This window comes from Balaenoptera ricei, chromosome 3 (assembly GCF_028023285.1).
Source record: "Balaenoptera ricei isolate mBalRic1 chromosome 3, mBalRic1.hap2, whole genome shotgun sequence".
NCBI classification, from domain to species: domain Eukaryota; kingdom Metazoa; phylum Chordata; class Mammalia; order Artiodactyla; family Balaenopteridae; genus Balaenoptera; species Balaenoptera ricei.
In genome coordinates this window covers 97,187,965-97,208,607 of record NC_082641.1, presented here as the reverse complement: position 1 = coordinate 97,208,607, position 20,643 = coordinate 97,187,965, and positions in this window count along the sequence as shown.

The following is a 20,643-nucleotide window of genomic DNA, read 5'->3' as shown; positions in this document are numbered from 1 at the left end:
CCTTTTCAACATCATACTAGAAGTCCTAGCTAATGTAATAGACAAGAAAAGGAAATAAAAGGTATACAGATTGGGAAGGAAGACATAAAACTGTCTTTGTTTACAGGTGACATGACTGTATGTAGAAAACCTGGAAGAATGGACAGAAAAATGCCTGAGACTAATAAGCAATCATACCAAGGATGCAGGATACAAAGGTTAATATACAGAAGTCAATCAATTCCCTATATACCAACAATGAACAAGTAGAATTTGAAAGTGACCCTCTTTTGACTTTAGAATGCTTACCTAGATGATATGCTGCCCTATAAAATGATTTCAATTATTTACTTTTAAAATTTTAATTGATTTTCATGTGTATTTTGCCTAGGCTTTTAAATAATGTGAAATTACTCCACAGTCAGAAAGTATAGGGTGACATTCTTATCAACACAATAAATTAAAATAAACTCAACAAATTAATCTAAAATATTTAACAGATATTTGGCAGAACACATGTATTTGATGCAAATGACTAATAATTTATGTATTTTTATGATCATCCTATTCCAAAAATGATTTTGGCATGTCACATTTTTTAAAACCCTCATATATTATGATTGGTAAAATGGAAATAGGAAAGCAATATAGTTACAATTGTTGAACACTAAATTTCACTTTGAATTTCTTGGAAGTCTAGTCAAACTCCGATTACGTGGTTTTCATTGTTTGAAAGAAGTGGCATATCACATTTTCTATGGAGTCAAAATTTTGCTAATTTTTAATTATAGTTAATTATTTTGACCTTACAGGGAACTTATATATACCATGCCTTTGAAATCAAGGTTAGTGACAAAAGTGAATTTATTCTTTATTTCCCTTGATTAAATCTAAAAATTTCATATTAAAATTCAATACATACAGATATGTGGCTATCTGATGGTCTAACTTGATAATTAAAACTTGTTACTACAGTAGAAAAGATACCTTTCTCATAGAGTAGCTTCCTTAAAAAATCTTTCTTAGAACCTGAGTGACCAACATTTATTATTAAGTCTATACTAAAAGCCTGATATTCCGCTGCTTTTATTCATCTTCGTGCTTAGGGATTCGCACAGGGCTTGGCACAGAAAGCACTTGTTCACATACTCTAGAAGTATTTGGGGGTGATATTCCAAATATCATGTTTAATGCTCTGACAAATGTTCTCACTTAGGTGGAACACCACTGCACTACATTTGAAGGTAGGCCAGGATTGATAGTTACCAGCCCTGGCTTCCCTGAAGGCTGTCAGGGTGAGTTGTATGCATGCTATATCCCTAGCTAATGAAATAAGTAACTGGCTCATTAGACTTACTTAGCATCTGTAACTTGCCCTTTGAAACTAGTGTTTAGAGGTGGTGCATATTGAGTGTATCCACCAAAAGGGCTGTGTGTCATTTACTTCTGAGGCCATAAGTATTAAATTTAAAAATTGGTTGAGTCGCAAGTCATTTCTAATAAAATTTGAGTTGATTGTTTTTATTGGAACTGTAAAATTGTCTGTAAGATTGGAGATATTTGAAGGAACATCTCAAATAGTAGCCACAATTTGGGCACATTTAAGTTTTTCCAATAATTTTTTATGAAAGATTTCATATATACAGAAATATTAAAAGAATGGGGCAGTGAACACACATATATTGACCTCATAGATTCTACAATTAATATTTTGCTATATTTGCTTTATCACATATCTATCCATCTTTGCAACTTTCTACATTTACATCTATCTTTATTTTGATACATTTCAAAATAACTTGCAGAAATCAAGTTGTACACTTGTACACTTTGCTTCTAAATGCTTTAGCATACATAGTATCAACTAGAGTTCAATAACTGTATGTGAATTTTTTGAGGGGGAGGTAACTTTACACACAATGAAATACACAAATCTGAAGTATACCATTCAATGAGTTCTGAGGTATGTCTATCTTTGATTCACACGACTATTCAATACACATTCAGGAAAATATATATTGAGCATATTTTGTCACAGTATAGGGACTGTAAACAGATGACCATCAGTCTCTCATATAGAAAAATCTATAAAAAATGTAAAAATGTCTTGAAAATGGACAGCTAGAAATATAATTATTTATATTTATAATTATTTTATTGGATAAAATTTGTTTTATCCAATTTTATAAATAACTTTCAATTCAAAATGTAAGAAGCATCTTTTAAGTGGCGACAAAAGTAATCTATACAAAGCAGCTAATTATGTTATATCAGCCTTTTCCTTTATTCAGCTGCTACAATACAGAAGGCATGACTTGACACACCATATACCTGAAGCTCTAAGTTATACAAAATGTGCTAAGAAAACAAAATGCCACGTATATTGATTTGCAGTTATATATGTGTCAAATGCTATTCCTTGACATTTTACAGCTATAGTCAGAGACATTGTATGTGTGTGTGCGTATACATCCATATTCTCAAGGAAATGAGAGTGGCAGCATGTTAAAATTTTGTAAGTACTCCAGTATGGTCAAATAATGATAAAGAGAGAGAGAGGAGACTCCCCAGAAAATCATCCACATAATATATCATTGTTTAATAACCACCATAACATTTTGAGCATCTATTCTCAAGGTGAAGCTAAAATTGCTGTAATTTTTTTCCTTGTAATTTATTTCCCTGGAAAAGTTTAGCTCAAAGGAGCATCTGCTCTACAGTCATTGCCCCTATTGGCTATTTTTTCCCATAATATTACAATTGGGTTCACAAAATGCAAGGTCACCAACAATCTGGCCAGTGGTCACAAGTGAATCATTGAGCTGAAGTTTCTCTCCCCTTCTAGGCCAGCATTTAGAATAAATCTAGTTAAAATGAACACATATCATAATATATCCCCCGGCTTTTATAAGGATATTATGTTCTTCTTAAGACATTTAAATAATGCCATTCACATAAATTTACTTTGAGAAATACTATTTCCAATTCTACATAAATCTACAACACAGACACATGTAGTTTAATCTTCAATGTCTCCTCCAACGTTAAAAATAAAAGAAGCAATAATCTTAACATCATTTTATGAGATACTGACTATACACATAGTAAAGGATAGTGCATATTAAATTAGAACACTAGAATCCTAAGGTTCCAGCATAAGTTTTACATGAAAGCTATGTGGTCTCAGCAAAATCACTTCATTCCTCAGAGCCTCATTAATTTCACTTGTAAAAATATGGTAATTGGCCAGAAGAAGTTTCAGCCTCTTTCCAACTCTGAGGTTCTAGTATTCTGAGAATAATCTGTATAGGCAGAGTCTCTTTGATCCTTTTTCTCTTTGGTAATTATAATGCCATCTGGGGTAAGGCACTAAGTTTCAATTGCATTTTTTTTTACCTAATCAGTAGATGTGGTTAAAATAGGTTTACAGTGGCTCATGTTCTAGACTTAATGCTAGGAACATGTTTATGTTGGTTTGAGGTGGTTCAACCTGGAATTTTTAAGAGAAGTGATGCAAAATGGTGATTCCATGAAGAACATTTAAATCAAGCAATTATAAGTTATTTATATTCATTTAAGAAACATTTTGCCAAGTAGCTTTTCTTTTCATATTGTCTCACTGGCTGACCAACTATTAATCAAGCTCTCCATCTCTCAGTGTGGTAAAAGGCAAATGGATTTTGTCATCAGCTGAGCCATCTGTCTCCTCATACTGTTCTGTTTTTCTTTTTCTTTTTGAAACTCTTTAACTGAAATTAGAAATGGAGGAGGAGGAGGAGGTAATCAGTGAATATAAGAATAACACAATTTCATATGCTTTGATTATTGTTTAATACCTAGGCAATATGAGGTATAAATAGCACTCGGATATGTTTGTATTCATTCAAGGGTCTCATTAATTTTTTCTGGGAAAAATTAGATATTCCCACACAGTATAGATACAATAAAATGTGTTTGCTTTAAGCTGAGCATGGTGGTGCTAGGCTCTGGATACTAAAGAGATGTGAATTCTCTTAACCAAAGCAAAAAGAAGTCTCACATCTGTGTCTCTCATATTTATCTGTTCTGGGAAGACAGAGTGCCCAGGGCTCTCACATCAAGAGGGTTAAGGTTTCCTTTATAAAGTACTGAAAATAATTTCTACTATTCTCTTGGCCATCTATCACAAGTTAACTACTTATTTCTCATGGCTTTATTGGGAGTCTATCTGCCTGAACTTGGATGTTTGAAATGAGAGAAAAAGAGAGAGTGGAGCCAAGGAGAGGAAGCAGAAATGCACTCCAAAATAAAAGACCCCTAAACCTACCTCCCACGTAATACTGGAAGCCCTACTGCAGTGCTCTTGGCTGACATCCGCCTAGTCCTTTCTTAGGTGTATCCTGTGTGGAGAGCTCTATTTTTCAGAGGGCAGCCTATGTCATCATAACTGGGTAGAAGTATTATTATCCTCTACAAGCTGGTCCTTTGTTCCCTGGAACAAGTCTACTTTGTTTTCTGCTTGCTGACTTTCAACAATTTGAAGATAGGAAATCATTCTCCCTGTTAGTCTCTTTTTACTTCAGGTAAACCCAAGCAGTTCCTTTGGTGGGCCCTTATGCTTTCCTGACTCCTCAACCTTCTGGTTACTCTTCTCTGGACATCCTGAGACTTCCCCGGTAATAATTATATTTAGGAACCTAAGTGAGTTCAAAACTATCATTTTCATGTTGGCTGCCTTACAAACTGATCACTCTTTTTAATGAGATAGCTTTTAGCACATTAAACACTGAATTGAGGAAAAATAGAGGCTTTTCACTTTTGTTTTGCATAGTTGAGTTGTTTGAATTTTATAATAAACATACATTTCTTTTGTGACAATGAAATAATTAAAGAAAACTGAACCAAACCAAACAACAACAAAAAACCCAGGGCTCTGCATTCCTTCCTCTATAAAAGATAAAGAACATTCTTGGCATGGAAATTCTCTTTCCATCTGATCTTACTGGATGGGCATTTAAGATGATGTGCAGATAGATTTATTTTGGCACCTTCCTGACTGATAGGAACAAATCTTGCTATACATGGGGAATTTAGGCTCAGAGGCCATCATTTTGTAAACTGTATTTTACATGTTTTCCAGAGACTATTATGAGAAGTCATTCTTCTGTTTCTTCTTTTAAAACCAAACACATTTTCAGGTACAGAGACCTCAAACTATTTAGCATCAGACACTTGCAAGAATATTCCATCTTGTTCTATCAAAAACAGCACAAACATGTCTTAAAGATTTAAGCACAATTCTGAACATCTGAAGCACTCTAAATCTTCAAAGCAAAACTGTGCCAGAAACAGATGCAAACTCCTTGAAGAAGGGCATTGGTAGACAGTTTGCATCTCAAAATAGAGCTATGTCTTATTCAGCTTTGGGTTTTCTGGGCCCAGCCTAGTGCCTGACCCATGAGAGGTGCTGGGGCCTAAAAGCACCTTGAGGTAAAGTGGGCTTTTATCAGTTTAGGGACACTGGCTGGTGGGTGCTTCTCCTGTTCTTTCCTGCCTTTTGAATAAAATGGCACAGTCCTCTGAGTATTATGGGGCATGGGTTGGAAAAGGACATCAGTAATTCTGTATATTTTTTTCTTATTATTTAATTACAAAATAGAGAACAAGTAATATCTGCTTGCTTTATATACTACACATAGCAAAAGGACAGCTGCCCTTGCTACTATGAACCCATTTTTCAGACAGAAAAGACCTCAGAAATGTTTCTGAAATTTCTCCCTAGTTTAATACAGCTTTGGAGAGGAGAAGGTTAGGAAGCGCTATGGTTTAATTAGACCTCCAGTGGCTCAGATGCAATTGGATTGATCTGCACCTACCTGGAGTGGTACATATGTTAAGTGAATAGAATCTAAACTTTTGCTTAAAGTAGGCAGTGGCATTCCTGACAGTTCCAATATCCAGGAAATCTTTCCAGAGAGTCCCTGGAGTGAGGGTTGCTGTAGGCACACCTAAAGGATTTGGAAGTTGAATACTATGTTCTCCACAGAACTTCAATTCACATCTATTTTTAAACATTGCAGATCAAGAGAAATAATGCAGTAATTATATGTATTTATATATATGGATATAATTGTTATATAATTAGAATGTATTCAAATGTTTCTTGGAGAATTTTATGTCCTAAAATTACAGTAAAGCCATTGCTTTATCAATATATGAGGACCCAGGATGATGTCAATATGTTACATTATTGTTGGAAATAAAGAAAACAAATAAATTAGTTTACGTATATAACTTATAGTCCGCTTCAATTTTGTAAGAACTAAAGATTCAGAGTTGTATATCATAATAATAGAAAATTATAGTGCACTGATAAACATGTATTGAGTGTCTACTGTGTACAAACAGTAAAGATATTTAATGGCCTTTTATTGCCTAAGATAGAAATATCACCTGCTTTACTTCTCACTGCTGTTTATGTGATGGCTAATACACTCTTGCAATATGTCACTTAATAGCTTTTTCATTGAACTCATAATAATGTTTATTGTGTTAAACCATACACTCTTTCTAGAAGGCTCTGCATTCATTATATACATTCTTTCTCCTTAATATCTTTCAAAGTCCCTATATTAGGTGTTAAATAAATGTGTTTGGAATGAATAAACCCATGAATGAATGGTCCCTTTTAAAGTAGCCCACATAACTCTAGAGAAGTAGACTAAGTTTAAATGCCTGTCACCAACATGAATAAACCTGATCCACCATGACTAACAATTATTTTAGGAAGATTCTTTAATGTGTGGCCTGGCACTTAATACAAAATCAATTACTTTGTATTTTTGTAGTCTCATATTTTTGTCCAGAGTCACATGTCCTAAGTTGATATTCAGAATCAACTCCATTTAAAGCATGACAAGAATTCATGTTAAATCCTTCCTTCCATATTTTCTTGGATTTTTCTCAAAGACACAATTTCTATGAGTTGGAAACTGAAACACACAATAACGTACACAATGGCATTATTCTTAACTAAGAAAATAACTGCCATAGCCAAATTAATCTAACAACCACTTGAAGCAAGAAGGAACAGTAATAATAGGCATTTACTGAGGACCATCTCTTAATAGAACAAAATAAGAAAATCCAAAAGAGAGAAATCACAAGGACTTTCCTGTTAGTCTTTGAAGCCTCTGGGCATGTATATTTGAGTATTACATATTCATAAGGAGAAGCTGAAAGCCTGGAAAGCTGAACAAAACTTTGCTCACACTTGCAGGCTAGTATGGTAAAATTAGAACTCAAAGCCTGGTGATGGGAGAACCCAGTGGGTTGGAATTAAGAAAACTACATTCTAGGAGTTAGGGCAAACTGAATGTATGTTGCACCTCATGCCTTCAAATTATCTAGCTCCTGAAATGGAACTAAGATTATCAAGGATTGCTACTGCTACTGCGTGTTTGAGAGAAGCTTGTTTTCGTCTTATTTGTACAACATTTTTCTATAAAATGTCAGTGACACAATAAAAATTATCTTAAGAGAACACAGTGCAATGAAAACCAAGAAAAGCAATCCACAACATATACATAAACTTAAAAAGTACAGAAATATGATTATTGGATATTAGTATAAAAATAACTATGGTCATTCTTTCTTTAGGTAATAAAAGACAAATTCAGGGGAGGGGATTTTTGATTCTGAGTAATATGGAGTACACACACACCTCTCTATCTCCCACCAAATTTACCAAAGAAACCTGGACAGATGCATCGGTGCTATTTGAGAACTATGAAAATTAAACATGAGCAGGCAGATAAAGGAAGAATACCAGAATTCTATGTCCCATAAAACCAGTGGTGAGTTTACAATTTTTTCCACTCTGATATTCCCTGGCCTGAAATCAGCACAACCTTAAAACTGGAAATGAGAACTGTAATTCAGACAGCGAGCAATTCCAAAGAAACCTACTAGTTTGACTCACAGAGCAAAAATTAAGAATTCTGAAAGCTGAAAGAGAATGATGGGAATCCTCATTTTTATTTGCTCTTTTTTCCCCCTAGTTTTCTTATAAATTTAGCCTTAGGAAATCTTTTGATGAACATGGAAGCAGCAGCAAAAGCAGCTGAGAAGAAAAAATTTCATGAGCCAAAATTCTAAAGGGTTGAGAATTTTGACACAGAGCAAGAAACTATAAAGAAAGATCAAGTTTAAGTTATATAAATGAATGAATATATATATATATATATATATATATATATATCAAAAGAGAGAACACAAATGTTAAGTTTATAAAACTTTAAATACATCTATTTAAAAATGAGTGAGAGTTCAAAAGGAAATACCCAAATGAAGGATGAAGATGTAAACAGATGTAAAATAAATATGGAAGAGGAGGACAGGGAAAATGGTAAAGTTTGAGAGCATATGATTGGAATATCAGAGAGAGGAGAAAGACTGGCGAAGAAGCAATATTTAAAAAGATGATGCCTAGGAGTTTTAAAAAATGGTGAAAGCAGTCAAAAATCGTATTAAGAGGGAAAATATAAGAGGGAAACTACAAAGAAAACCATATCCCAGTAAATTACAGTAAAACTGGTCAACACCAAACACGATCACACTTTTAAAATAAATATCTTTACAAAAATTTTCTCAAAAATCTTTAAAAAATATCAAGAGGAAAGCTTAAAAGCAAATAGAACAAAGAAAAAATAGTCTTCAGAGGAAAACATTTTTTACATATATATATATTATATATTATACTGATATGTATATAATATACTGATAAGAGAGTTCTCATCATAAATAATGAAAGCCAGATTACAGTATCCAAGCTTGAGGGATTTTGGTGTACAGGATATTTATTAAGGATAAACACCTGTGGAAGGAAAGGAAGGAAGAAGGAATGGGCAGAGGGAGAAATTAAACTGTGATGTCATTCTGACAATGCTTCAGCCAAGCCCACTGGGACCTTGGGAGAGTACACGGCCCATCAGAATTGTCCTGCCACAATATCTGGAACTTTCTAAGCCACCCCCACCTCCAAATTCAATCATTCGTGGGATGTGGGCTGCTATAAAAAGGGCATGCCCTTGGTGAAGCAGATCTCTGTAGCTGAGATAAACTCTGATGTTTCAGACAGCTAGAGGCTGTCTGCTGGCAGCTGAGGCAACAAATCCTCCCTTGAGGTTATACATGGCATCAAGACCTCTTTCCTTAACAGTAAACCACTTTCTCTGCTCAAATTCAAGTTATATATATATATATATATATATATATATTATGGAAACAACTCCAAGATTTTGATTGTTTGTCCTTTGTTCCTCAGAGAAATTTTGAAAGAGAACTAGTGGATGTAACCTGTGTTGGTTACTTATCCTGAGAGTTAAGGCCTATGCTACTAGCAAAGTTGAATTGGAAGCCTCTGAAACTGTCACCCAGGTTATTATAGTAAAAACATTATTGCAGTCAGAAGTAGAAGGAAAAAGTTAGTGCACTCACCCTGAGGATCAGAGAGATGTATTACTGGCAGTGCCCATCATATTTAACTCATCAATCTGAGCTGTCTATATCCAAGTGGAGGTGACAATACCAAAAACTCAATTAGTACGTTCAATTTTAGCTGCCATGCTAGATGTATCAGGGACATGAAAGAAATATTAAGATAGCAGAAAGGGTTCTGTGCTGGAGGCAATGTGGATGGATATATAGAAAAATATTTGAAGATCTTTGTATCTCCTATAAATGCCAGAGAGTATCTATCACAGAAGAGGCACTATCACAGAAGAGGCACTATTCAACCAAGTAGACAGAATGACTCAGCCAGTTGGCATCAACCGACCTCAGTAAACAGCTACACTGATGCTGTCATGATGGGCACCTGAACAGAATGACCATAAGTAAAGAGGAAGGCCATGTATGAGCGCAACAGCATAGGTTCCCACTTGCCAAGACTGGTGTAGCTACTGCTACCACGGAATATCCAAATTGCCAGCAGTATAGACTGATACTGAAGCCCCAGTATGGCACCATTCCTTGAGGATACCAACTGGCCACTTGATGGCAAGTCGATTACATGGGGTTCTTTCCATTCTGGAAATATTTTCTAAGCAGCAAAAAATATACATTCTTGATAAGGAATTGCCTTTCCTGCCTGTAGAGCCTCAGTTAGCTTCACTATCTGAGGAAGTATGGAGTACTCGATCCATCAGTATGTGGTATCACATAAAGTCACTTAAGAATGGGGTTTTACTTCAAATGTATGGGAGTGGGCCCACAATCAAGGAATCCACTAGTAATATCACATACCATAGCACCCAAAAGCTGCCAGCCTGATATGGCATTAGATAATCCTACTCTTCACAGTCAAAGCACGAGCTTGGAGAAAATATTCTATGAGGATGGGCTACAATTTTACAGAATCAAGAATATACATTAAATCAAAGCCCTTAAACGGTATTATATCCCAACAGAAAGAATACTTATGTCTGAGAACCTAGAGGGAGGAGGCATGAGTGGTTCTACTTACCATCATTCAGTCACCCACTAGGAAAATCAGTGCTTCCCTTTCTCAGAAGTGTGGCTTTGGCATGGCTAGAGGTCCAGGTACCCAAATGGGCACACCGTTGCCAGAATCATAGCAAGAATCCCAGTGAACTATAAGTTATAGCAGCTGTCATGGCACTTTGGTCTTTTTATGCCCAGAGACCAGCAAGCAAAAAAAAAAAAAAAATAAGTAAATAAGTAACCAATCTAGCAGGGCTATTTGATTCTGATTTTCATGAGGTGTACATGCTGGTAAAAATTGAAGACTTATAAAACGTAGAGAGATATGCCATGCTTACAAACTGGGTAGTTCAATATTCTTAAGATGTCATTTCTCTCCAAACTGCTTTATAGAATTAATGTAGTTCCACTTATAACCTCAGCATGTTTTTTCCCTTTACCAGTTGATAATCTGGTTCTAAAATCTATATAAATAATCAAAAGAGTTAGAATTGTGAAAATTTGGAAACAGAAGAACCATGTTGGAGGATTTATACTACTTAAAGATTTATTATGGAACTACAGTAATTAAGATACCAGGCTATAAGGTATAAGGAAAGACATATATATCAATGGAACAGAATAAAGAGTCTACAAATGAGCCAACATTTATATAATCAATTGTTTTTTGGATAAGTGACCAAGATAAATATAGAAGGAATAATCTTTTCAACTGAAAATTAAATAAACTGAACATAGGCATACTTAATGATTTTAGCAGTTCCTGTCTTAGATATTATATATATATATATTACATTATATATGTATACATATATAATGTAATATATATGGTGGTTATAAAACAGAAATGCACACATATGTTTAATTTAAAAATATATAAAATATTTGGAGAAAAACTTAAGCTGTCAGAAACTGAAAGTGACAAAATGTTTATTAGCAGTAGAATGGATAATTCTGATATACTTGTACACTGAAAAAATATGTTGATTTCTGGTTTCCAATCTGGCATTTAAGGATCTTGGATGTTGCCACTTAATCCTAACAACAGGTAAAAACTAAAACAAAAACCGTAAAACTTAACAATGCTTCTTATATCTGTAAGAGAAATGAGGTCACCTGGCAAACCACTGCCCCTAAAATTAAAGAGACAGATAGGCAAATACGGAGAATCACAACTTACTGCAGAAACCCACAGGAATAAATGCAGGATAGGAAAACCTGAAGTATAATTAAAGAATTGCTGGAGGATCAGTATGGATAAGTCTCAGAGATAAAAACCCCAGAGGGACCCAGTCATAGGTGACACCCATACTTTTTGTGAGTTTTACCTCCAGGAGCTTGACTGGGCTGTCAAAATAAATATCAAAGAAAAAGTCCTCATGCTTCCAGAAGGGAAAGAAAAAAGGAACCATTATGAAATACACCAGAGCATTGTGTTCTTAACAAGATCCCACTTGAAGAGAAACTATTAAACCAGAGCCTAAGCCTACTAGGGTTTGACCAAAGCCTAACTGAACTGGGGGAAGGAAAATACCCAACTCTAGCCAGTTCTACCCAACCTGCCTCAGTTAGGAGGGGAAGGATGTAAATTAGAAGCACTCTTGAAATTCACAGTCAAGAGACACAGACTCACTAAAAGACTGAGACCTAATCATAGGACCATAGAATGCTTTCTCCCCCTACACACCTTGCCACCACATTACTAAAGGACTATTTGTAGCAGTTCATTTTGCTCAGTACAGTACGTCCAGCAACGAAAAAACATTGCAAGCCATATTAAAAGGCATAAAACACAATTTGAAGAAAAAGATCAAACATTAGAACCAGACTCAGATGTGGCAGGGATGTTGAAATAATCAGACACAAAATTTAAAACAACTATGATATACATGCTAAAGACTTTCATGAATAAAGTAGATAGCATTAAAAAAACAGTCAATGTAAGCAGAAAGAAATTCTAAAAAAGAACCAAAAAAATGATACAGCTAAAAAACACTGTAATAGAAATGAAGAATGTCTTTGATGGGCTTATCAGTAGACTAGACACAGCTGAGGCATCTCTGAGCTTAAGGGTATCTCAAAAGAAACCTTCCAAGCTAAAAAGCAAAGACAAAACAGACAAATTCAGACGATCTGAATAAATGTTGCATTCTTGACTTACTGCATAAAACTATCCTTTGTCTTAATCCATTGGTTGATCTCATGTAAACTGGACTTGCCCCTTACCAACCTGAAAGCTCAATGAGGTTGATAACCCCATGTGTCCTAAAATTTAACACAACATAACAGCTCTATGTCCACAAACATTATGATTTAGGTGAAATGGTCCAATTCTGTGAAAGACACAATCTGCCAAAACTCACAAGAGATGAAATACACAAGCTAAATAGGTCTATATCCATGAAATAAATTGAATAAATAATTAATAGTTTTTCAAAACAGAAAGCACCAGACCCACATGAGTTCACTGGTGAATTCTACCAAATATTTAAGGAAGAATTTATACCAGTTATCTATAGTCTCTTTTGGAAGATAGAAGAGGGCATACTTTCTACCTCATTCTATGAGGCCAGCATCATCCTAATACCAAAACCAAACACATTACAAGAAAAGAAAACCACAGACCAATATCTCTCATGAACATAGATGCAAAAATCCTCAACAAAATAAAACATATAAAACCAATTATATACCATGACCTAGTGTGATCTATTCTATGAATGCAAGGCTGGTTCAACATTCAAAAATTAATCTATCCATCACATCAACAGACTAAAGAAGAAATACCATATGATCATATCAAGAGATGCAGAAAAAGTATCCGACAAAATCAAACACACATTCATGATAAAAAAATTCTCAGCAAATTAGTACTAGGGGGGAACTTACTCAACTTGACAAAGAATATATATGAAAAACCTACAGCTAACATAATAATTAATGGTGAGAAACTACAAGTTTTCCCTATAAGATGAAGAGCAAAGCAAAGATGCCCCCTCTCAACATTCCTTTTCAACATCATACTCAAAATCCTAGTTAATCCAATAAGGGAAGAAAAGGAAATAAAAGGTATAATGATGGAGAAGGAAGAAATAAAACTGTCTCTTTCAGAGATGACATCATTTTCTATGTTGAAAATCTGAAAGAATTGACAAAACTCTTGGAACTAAAAAACAATCTGTCACATTGCCAGAAACAAAGTTAACATACACAAAGAGCAATTACTTTCCTATATACCAGCAATGAACAAGTGAAATTGGAAGTTAAAAACAATACCATTTACAATAGCTCCCTCCAAAATGAAATACTTAGGTATAAGTCTAAAAAAACGCGAACAAGATCTATGAGGAAAAACTACAAAACTCTGGTAAAAGATATCAAAGAAGAACTAGATAAATGGAATTCTACGTTCATGGATAAGAAGACTCAATATTGTCAAGATGTCAGTTCTTCCCAAGTTGATCTACAGATTCAATGCAATCTCAATCAAAACCCCAGCAAATTATTTTGTAGATATTGACAAACTGATTCAAAAGTTTACATAAGAGTCCAAAAACCCCCGAATAGCCAACACAATACTGAAAAAGAACACATTGGAGAATTAATGCAATCCAACTTTGAGACATTATACAGTGACAGTAATCAAGACAGTGTGGTACTTGCAAGAGAATAGACAGATCGATGGCATAAAATAAAGAAGCCAGAAATAGACCTACATAAATACAGACAACTGATCTTTGACAAAGGAGCAAATGCAATACAATAGAGCAAAGAGAGTCTTTTCAACAAATGATGCTGGACCAACTAGACACCCACATGCAAAAAATCTAAACGTAGTCCTTACACCCTTTATAAAAATTAACTCAAAATAGATCACAGACCTAAAAATAATATACAAAACTGTAAAACTTCTAGAAGATAACTTAGAAGAAAAGGAGATGACTTTTGTTTTGGTGATTACTTTTTTGATAAAACACCAAAAGCACAATCCATTAAAGAAATAATTAATAAACTGGACTTCATTAAACATTTCTGCTCTTTGAAAGGTACTGTTAAGAGAATTAAAAGACACGACATTGACTGGGAGAAAATATTTGAAAAATACACATATGATAAAGGACTGTTATCCAAAATACACAAAAAATTCTTAAAGCTCAACAGTAAGAAAACAAACCACTTGATTAAAAAATGAGTCAAAGACCTTAACAGACATCTCCCCCAAAGATGAAACAAATATGGCAAACAGGCATATGAAAAGACACTCTACATCATATGACATATACCATACAATCCAGCAATCATGCTCTTTGGATTTACCCAGAGGAGATGAAACTGATGTCCACACAAAAATCTGCATGTTTAAATATGGATGTTTACAGCAGCTTTTTTCATAATTGCCCAAACTTGAGAGTAACCAAGGTGCCATTCAGTAGGTAAATAGATAAATAAACTGCAGTTCATCTAGAAAGGTAAATACTTTTCAGCAATAATTAGAAATGAGCTATCAAGCCCTGAAAAGACATGGAGGAAACTTAAACGCATATGATCAAGTGAAAGAAGACAATCCGAGAAGGCTACGTACTGTATGATTCCACCTGTACGGCATTCTGGAAAGGCAAATATATGCAATCAGTGAAAAGCTGAGTGATTGCCAGTGGTTAGGGAGGAGGGAGGTGATGACAAATTGAAATTAAAATGAAGCAATCATAGTTCAGGCATACAAAAATGCAGTTGGATGGCCATTTAGGATCTGGTCTCAGCTCTGCACCACTGAAAACTTGAAGCTTCTTTGAACTGTACCAGACCCAAGGACACCACCAGCCCTATTCAGAACACCACCTGCCAGCTCCAACATTATGGTTACAAGGCCTACCCCTGTAACTGTGTAAGCATTTTAGATCTCAGCCAATCCTTACTTAACAAACACCCTTGCTTCTTGCATGTTCCAGTTATAATTCTTGATTAACAACTCATGTAACTAACAGTAACCTTTTGGTTTTTGCCTTTACAAGCCTCCCTCATTTTGTAGTTCAGCAGAACACAATTCAAATGCTTCTTGAATCTGGTTCTCCCAGGCTGCAGTCCTAACAAACTCCAAATAAACATCTTTTTATTTCAATCAGATCTCCATTTCTGAAATTTTGGTTAACAGAGGTAGAACACTGGGGATTTTTTAGGACAGTGAAACTACTCTATATGATGCTATAATTGTGAATACATGCCATTATACATTTCTCCAAACCCACAAATTTACAACACCAAGAGGGAATCCTAATGTATACTATGATCATGATTTGTCAATGTAGGTTCATCAATTGTAATAATTATACCACTCTGGAGGAAGATGTTGATAATGGGGAGGCTATGCATGTGTAGAGGCAGAGGGTATAAGAGAGATCTCTATAACTTCCCCTCAATTCTGCTGTGTACCAAAAACTATTCTAAAAAATAAAGTCTATTAAAATCTATACATATGTAAGTATATATGAGTTTATGTATATATGTCAATGAAAATTAACTATTTTTACAGGCATCAATACAGATGAATCACAAACATGATACTTAGTGAAAAAAGCCATATACGTTTCAAAATAACCAAACTAATCAAATGATGATAAAAATCACAATATGGTAAACTTTAGGGGGGATTCCCATATTCTGGTAACACAAAGGAGTATTCTGGGGACTGTCAGTGCTCTATTTCTTTACCTGAGTGATGCCTTAATGGTTGAATTCACTTCGTGAGTATTTACCAATATATACACTTACAAATTATGTAGTTTTATAGGCATATTATAATCTGGTTAACATGATAAATATTTTGTATTTTTATCTTTATATTTCATTAGACTTATATGAGATTTTTAAATGATTTAATTTCAAAAAGAGTTGTATTTCTCTTTCTCCTTTCAGTGGAACTCCATCACTATCTTTCTTGATTGTTTTTACTTTTGAATTTTGTGGAGGACTACCTATATTCTCTTTCTCCTCATAATTCCACTGCACCAAAATGGCAACTGAACCCTTAGAGCTGTATTGGTAATGAGTAGTTGAGGGTTACTTTCTATGCTTGGATCTTGACATTATTAAAAAGTATTTATAGAATGTAAAGTAAAGAAAAGATAAATAAGAATTTTTCTCCCTCAATTTTCTCATTTTATCCTGGGGTATATTTTAGACAATGCAACAGTCTCACACTAAAGTAGTCAATATAATTTGCATTCATAAGTTTTAAAAATAGCGAAATTGATCAAGAAAAGAAAGAATGTGATTAGCTAATGTTACAAATGAGGCTTGCAAATTTTTGGATGATGCTAATTTCAAACAGAAAATAATTAAATAATAAGAATTAATGGAAAATATAATCTGAATTAAAATAAGTGGAATAATTTAGATACCTGGTTTTAGGGTATAGATAGTTCACAGTGATTACAAGTAAACTTGGAAATACTGGAGTAAATATCACAATCTAGTAGGTAAAAAACAGAGCAGGCTAAGAAACTGATACAGAAATAAATGGAAAAGAAAAAGTAAAAAATCATATACTGTGATCCTTTGGTCTCACCTATATTGAAATAAAGGACCAAAATATTAATACTAGAATAATATGCAGAAGAAAAGAAATTTCCAAGTACAGATATAACCAAGTTTACTCAGTTTAAAGAAGTACAGTCTTGTGTTTTCAGGAAAGAATATGAGTTAAATTTACTGTTACAGAAAAATTTTAAAAGATAGGAAAATTCATGATGACCTTATTTACAACCTTCATATATGTGTGTATATATATATATATGTATGTATGTATGTGTGTGTGTGTGTGTGTGTGTGTGTGTGTGTATATAAACTTTGTAAAAGGGTTTGATAATATCGATTCCCCAGTGGGCTAAACAATTTAAGCCAAATCGTCAAGGCTTGCAATCAGTCCTCTGGGGAGAAACAATCAATAGCCCAGCTTCTACCTGCCAAACTGTAACTTCTGTTAACATGATGCGGTTCACAGAAAGGAGTGGAGTGGATAAGAGCAAGCATACTTCATTCAACAGCGTAGGTTTTGTTTACATTAAGCTGCCAGCAAGTGTGTAACTAAAATAATATTTTTAATTCCTTTTTAATTTCCATCACTGATGTACAATTCCCTAGGTTCTTCTCTCCTCTAGAAAAGAATAAACTGACTAGTGAGAGATTATCTTTTTTCCTAACAATCCATCCTTTGGGCTCCTGTTCGCTAAATAAGATATGTACCATGAAGAATTATAATCAACCTGTAAAGAGACTTTGAAAGGTATCAAATATTATATTTCAGGTATACTTCCATTTTTCCAAAGCAAAAAATTAATGTTAGAAATGATGTTTCTTAGAAAATCTCAAAAAATATCTCTTTTATATTTTACATGAGCCAAAATTTGGATACATAGGGACATTTAGCATATAGACATCCATGTGTTATATTCAACGTACTTGAAATTAATTACTGGAGTTTAAACAAATATATAAATATATTTATTTACATTCTGCCTTAAAAATCTTGATGTGTGATTTTTACTGATATATTCTTGGAAACTATTCTTTTGTTTGTTTCAGTCTTACAGAAAGATTTCCCTAAGTCCTTAAGTATTCTTGTATGTGTCTGATATGAGTTTTAAGAAACTAGTATTAATATTTTTATCTCTGCCACATGTAAATTCTTACTAACTTCAAAGGAAGCCATTTTACATATGGAAGAGATAAGTAACTATATAGAGGGAGTGGAAATCTTCCCCCCAGAACTCAGATAAATGTTAACTTTCAAAGTTAATTCTGAACTACAAAAGCTAGTTCAGCCAGTCATGGTATATCAAATATAGAGAAGAAAAAAAATCTGCATTACATATATATTTTTTCTTCCTAGCTACAAGTGCTACATCTGCTAGAGATTGCCATTATAGCACCATATATAGGATTTATTCAACAATAGTACTAACCTCCATGGAATTTTAATAGCAAGAGTCCATTTTCTCTCTCTTGTCAGGTAGCCTTCTTATTCAGCTTCTAGGTCCTTTCAAACTGACCCTTTTAAGCTCATTCTTATTTACTCAAAAAAATAGCTATTGAGTACCTACTCAGTAGTAGAGCAGTGAGTAGCACCTAAAGGGTCCTGAAGCAACATTAGTTGAACAGTGAATGAATAAACAAATGAATGAACAAAGAGAAAGCTTTTTACTTTGGGAGTGCTATTGGCAAGACAAAGATCAATTAGCTAGAAATCTAACCTGCAGAGTTTACAGTCTGGCAGATTGGATGTGATAAAAATGGATTTGCTCTAGATAGAAACCTCAGGAAGTTCACAGAAGAGAGAGCTCACTTCTAGCTCTGGGGTTCAAAGAAGACTTCATGCAAGATACAGAATTTAAGATTAGCTTTGCTGTTGACAAGATTCAGGCTGCGTGGAGAGAGAATAAATAGAATCTTGTGCAATGAGAAGACCACAAGCAAAACCAGGGAAGTCAGGAAGAATGGGAAAGAAACTCCAAATAAATGATTGTTTGGCCAGAACACAGGTTGGCCATGAGAATCAAGAGTAATAAAATAAAGGTAAATATTTCTCTACAGGTAGATAAGTTTATGTCTTACACATTAAACTGAAGGGGTGGAATTTTATTGTGTAATCAACAGAGAACCACCAAAATTTGGGGGGTGGGGGACAGATGGAGAATGACAGAATAAGCTTCTACTGCTACAAGGTTTATATCTTAAGTAAATTGTGAAATATGAAAATTATTTTTTTTAAGGCAACTCTCAGTTTGCTGCCATTTCCCATCAAGAGGCAAGATGAAAGAATAAAAGGAAAAAAAGAAACCTTAAAGTCAAGTGAGCAGGCCTCTGATTTAATCTCAGTTCTGGGACATTGAATAAAATCACTCTGGACCCCAATGTAAACCTTTATAAATTAGGGGGTTAAGCACATGATCACCTAGATTCTTTCAATACTAATATATCCAATTTTCAAAATCCTATCATTATTCTTAGCCTGTTGTCTGAAAACACCTTATCGCTTTGACTCTGACATTTGTCAGAAGTGACTGCAGAAATTCTGAGACAAATCCTGAAGTATGCCAAGGTTAACTGGGAAACTTTAGGCTCCTTATTTCTGCATTCTATTCAGTTCATATTGATGGAGTTTTAAACAATATATCTTATATCTCTACTTACAATCAAATAATTTTGAACAATACCCTTAGCACTGAATGTGCTGCCATTCTATAATGCTGTTTAAATAAAAATTTATACAACTATATATACATATATACATTTTAAGTCTTCACATGCATTCATTTATGCACATATAGTTTTGTTTATGGTATTGTAAGAATTTTACAATGGACTGTTTTTCTCTGTAGACCTATTTTTACAAAAAATAAAACTAAACTAAAAATAAATACACACACACACATATATAGTTGACCCTTGAACGAGTTTGAATAGTGTGGGTCTGTCTATACATGGATTTGTTTTTGATAAGTATATTGGAAAAAATTTTTGCAAAAAGTTGAAAAACTCAGACAAACTGCATAGTCTAGAAATAAGAGAAAATTAAGAAAAAGGTATGTCATGAATGCATAAAAAATATATACGTAGATACTAGTCTATCCTTATGTAGGTATAAGGTGAGTGATGTTCAATATAAAATTAATAATGTTTTATTTTTCTTACTGTTTTATAACTTTGTTTTCAAATAATTATATTACCATACAGTATGTCTCTCTCTTGTAATTGGAGAAACTGCCTATTCTGTGCCTATCACCACAGGTAAGAGGTGAAAAAAATGTAATAATGTTTCCAATACTGTATTATGAATATGACTGTAATACTGTATGCCATAAAAACTTTATAACGATTCATACATGTATAGGCTAAGCTACCATGAAGCAATCTTATCGATTACAGTAGGCTACCATAAAGCAACCATACTGCTGCTTCTTTATTATCGATGCAAGAATTTTTATACCTGCAAATAAATATAAATTTCTTTTTCACCTTTTCTTTTTTTGATGCCTAGTGTTAGTAACACATATAACATCCAGTGTTTTGTAACAAATAAGATCATATTGATGTAGATACTGACAGAGAGTTCATCTTGTAAAGAGACAAAATATAATTACAGTATGACTAAATACAATACAGAACTATAAATGTATTTCTCTT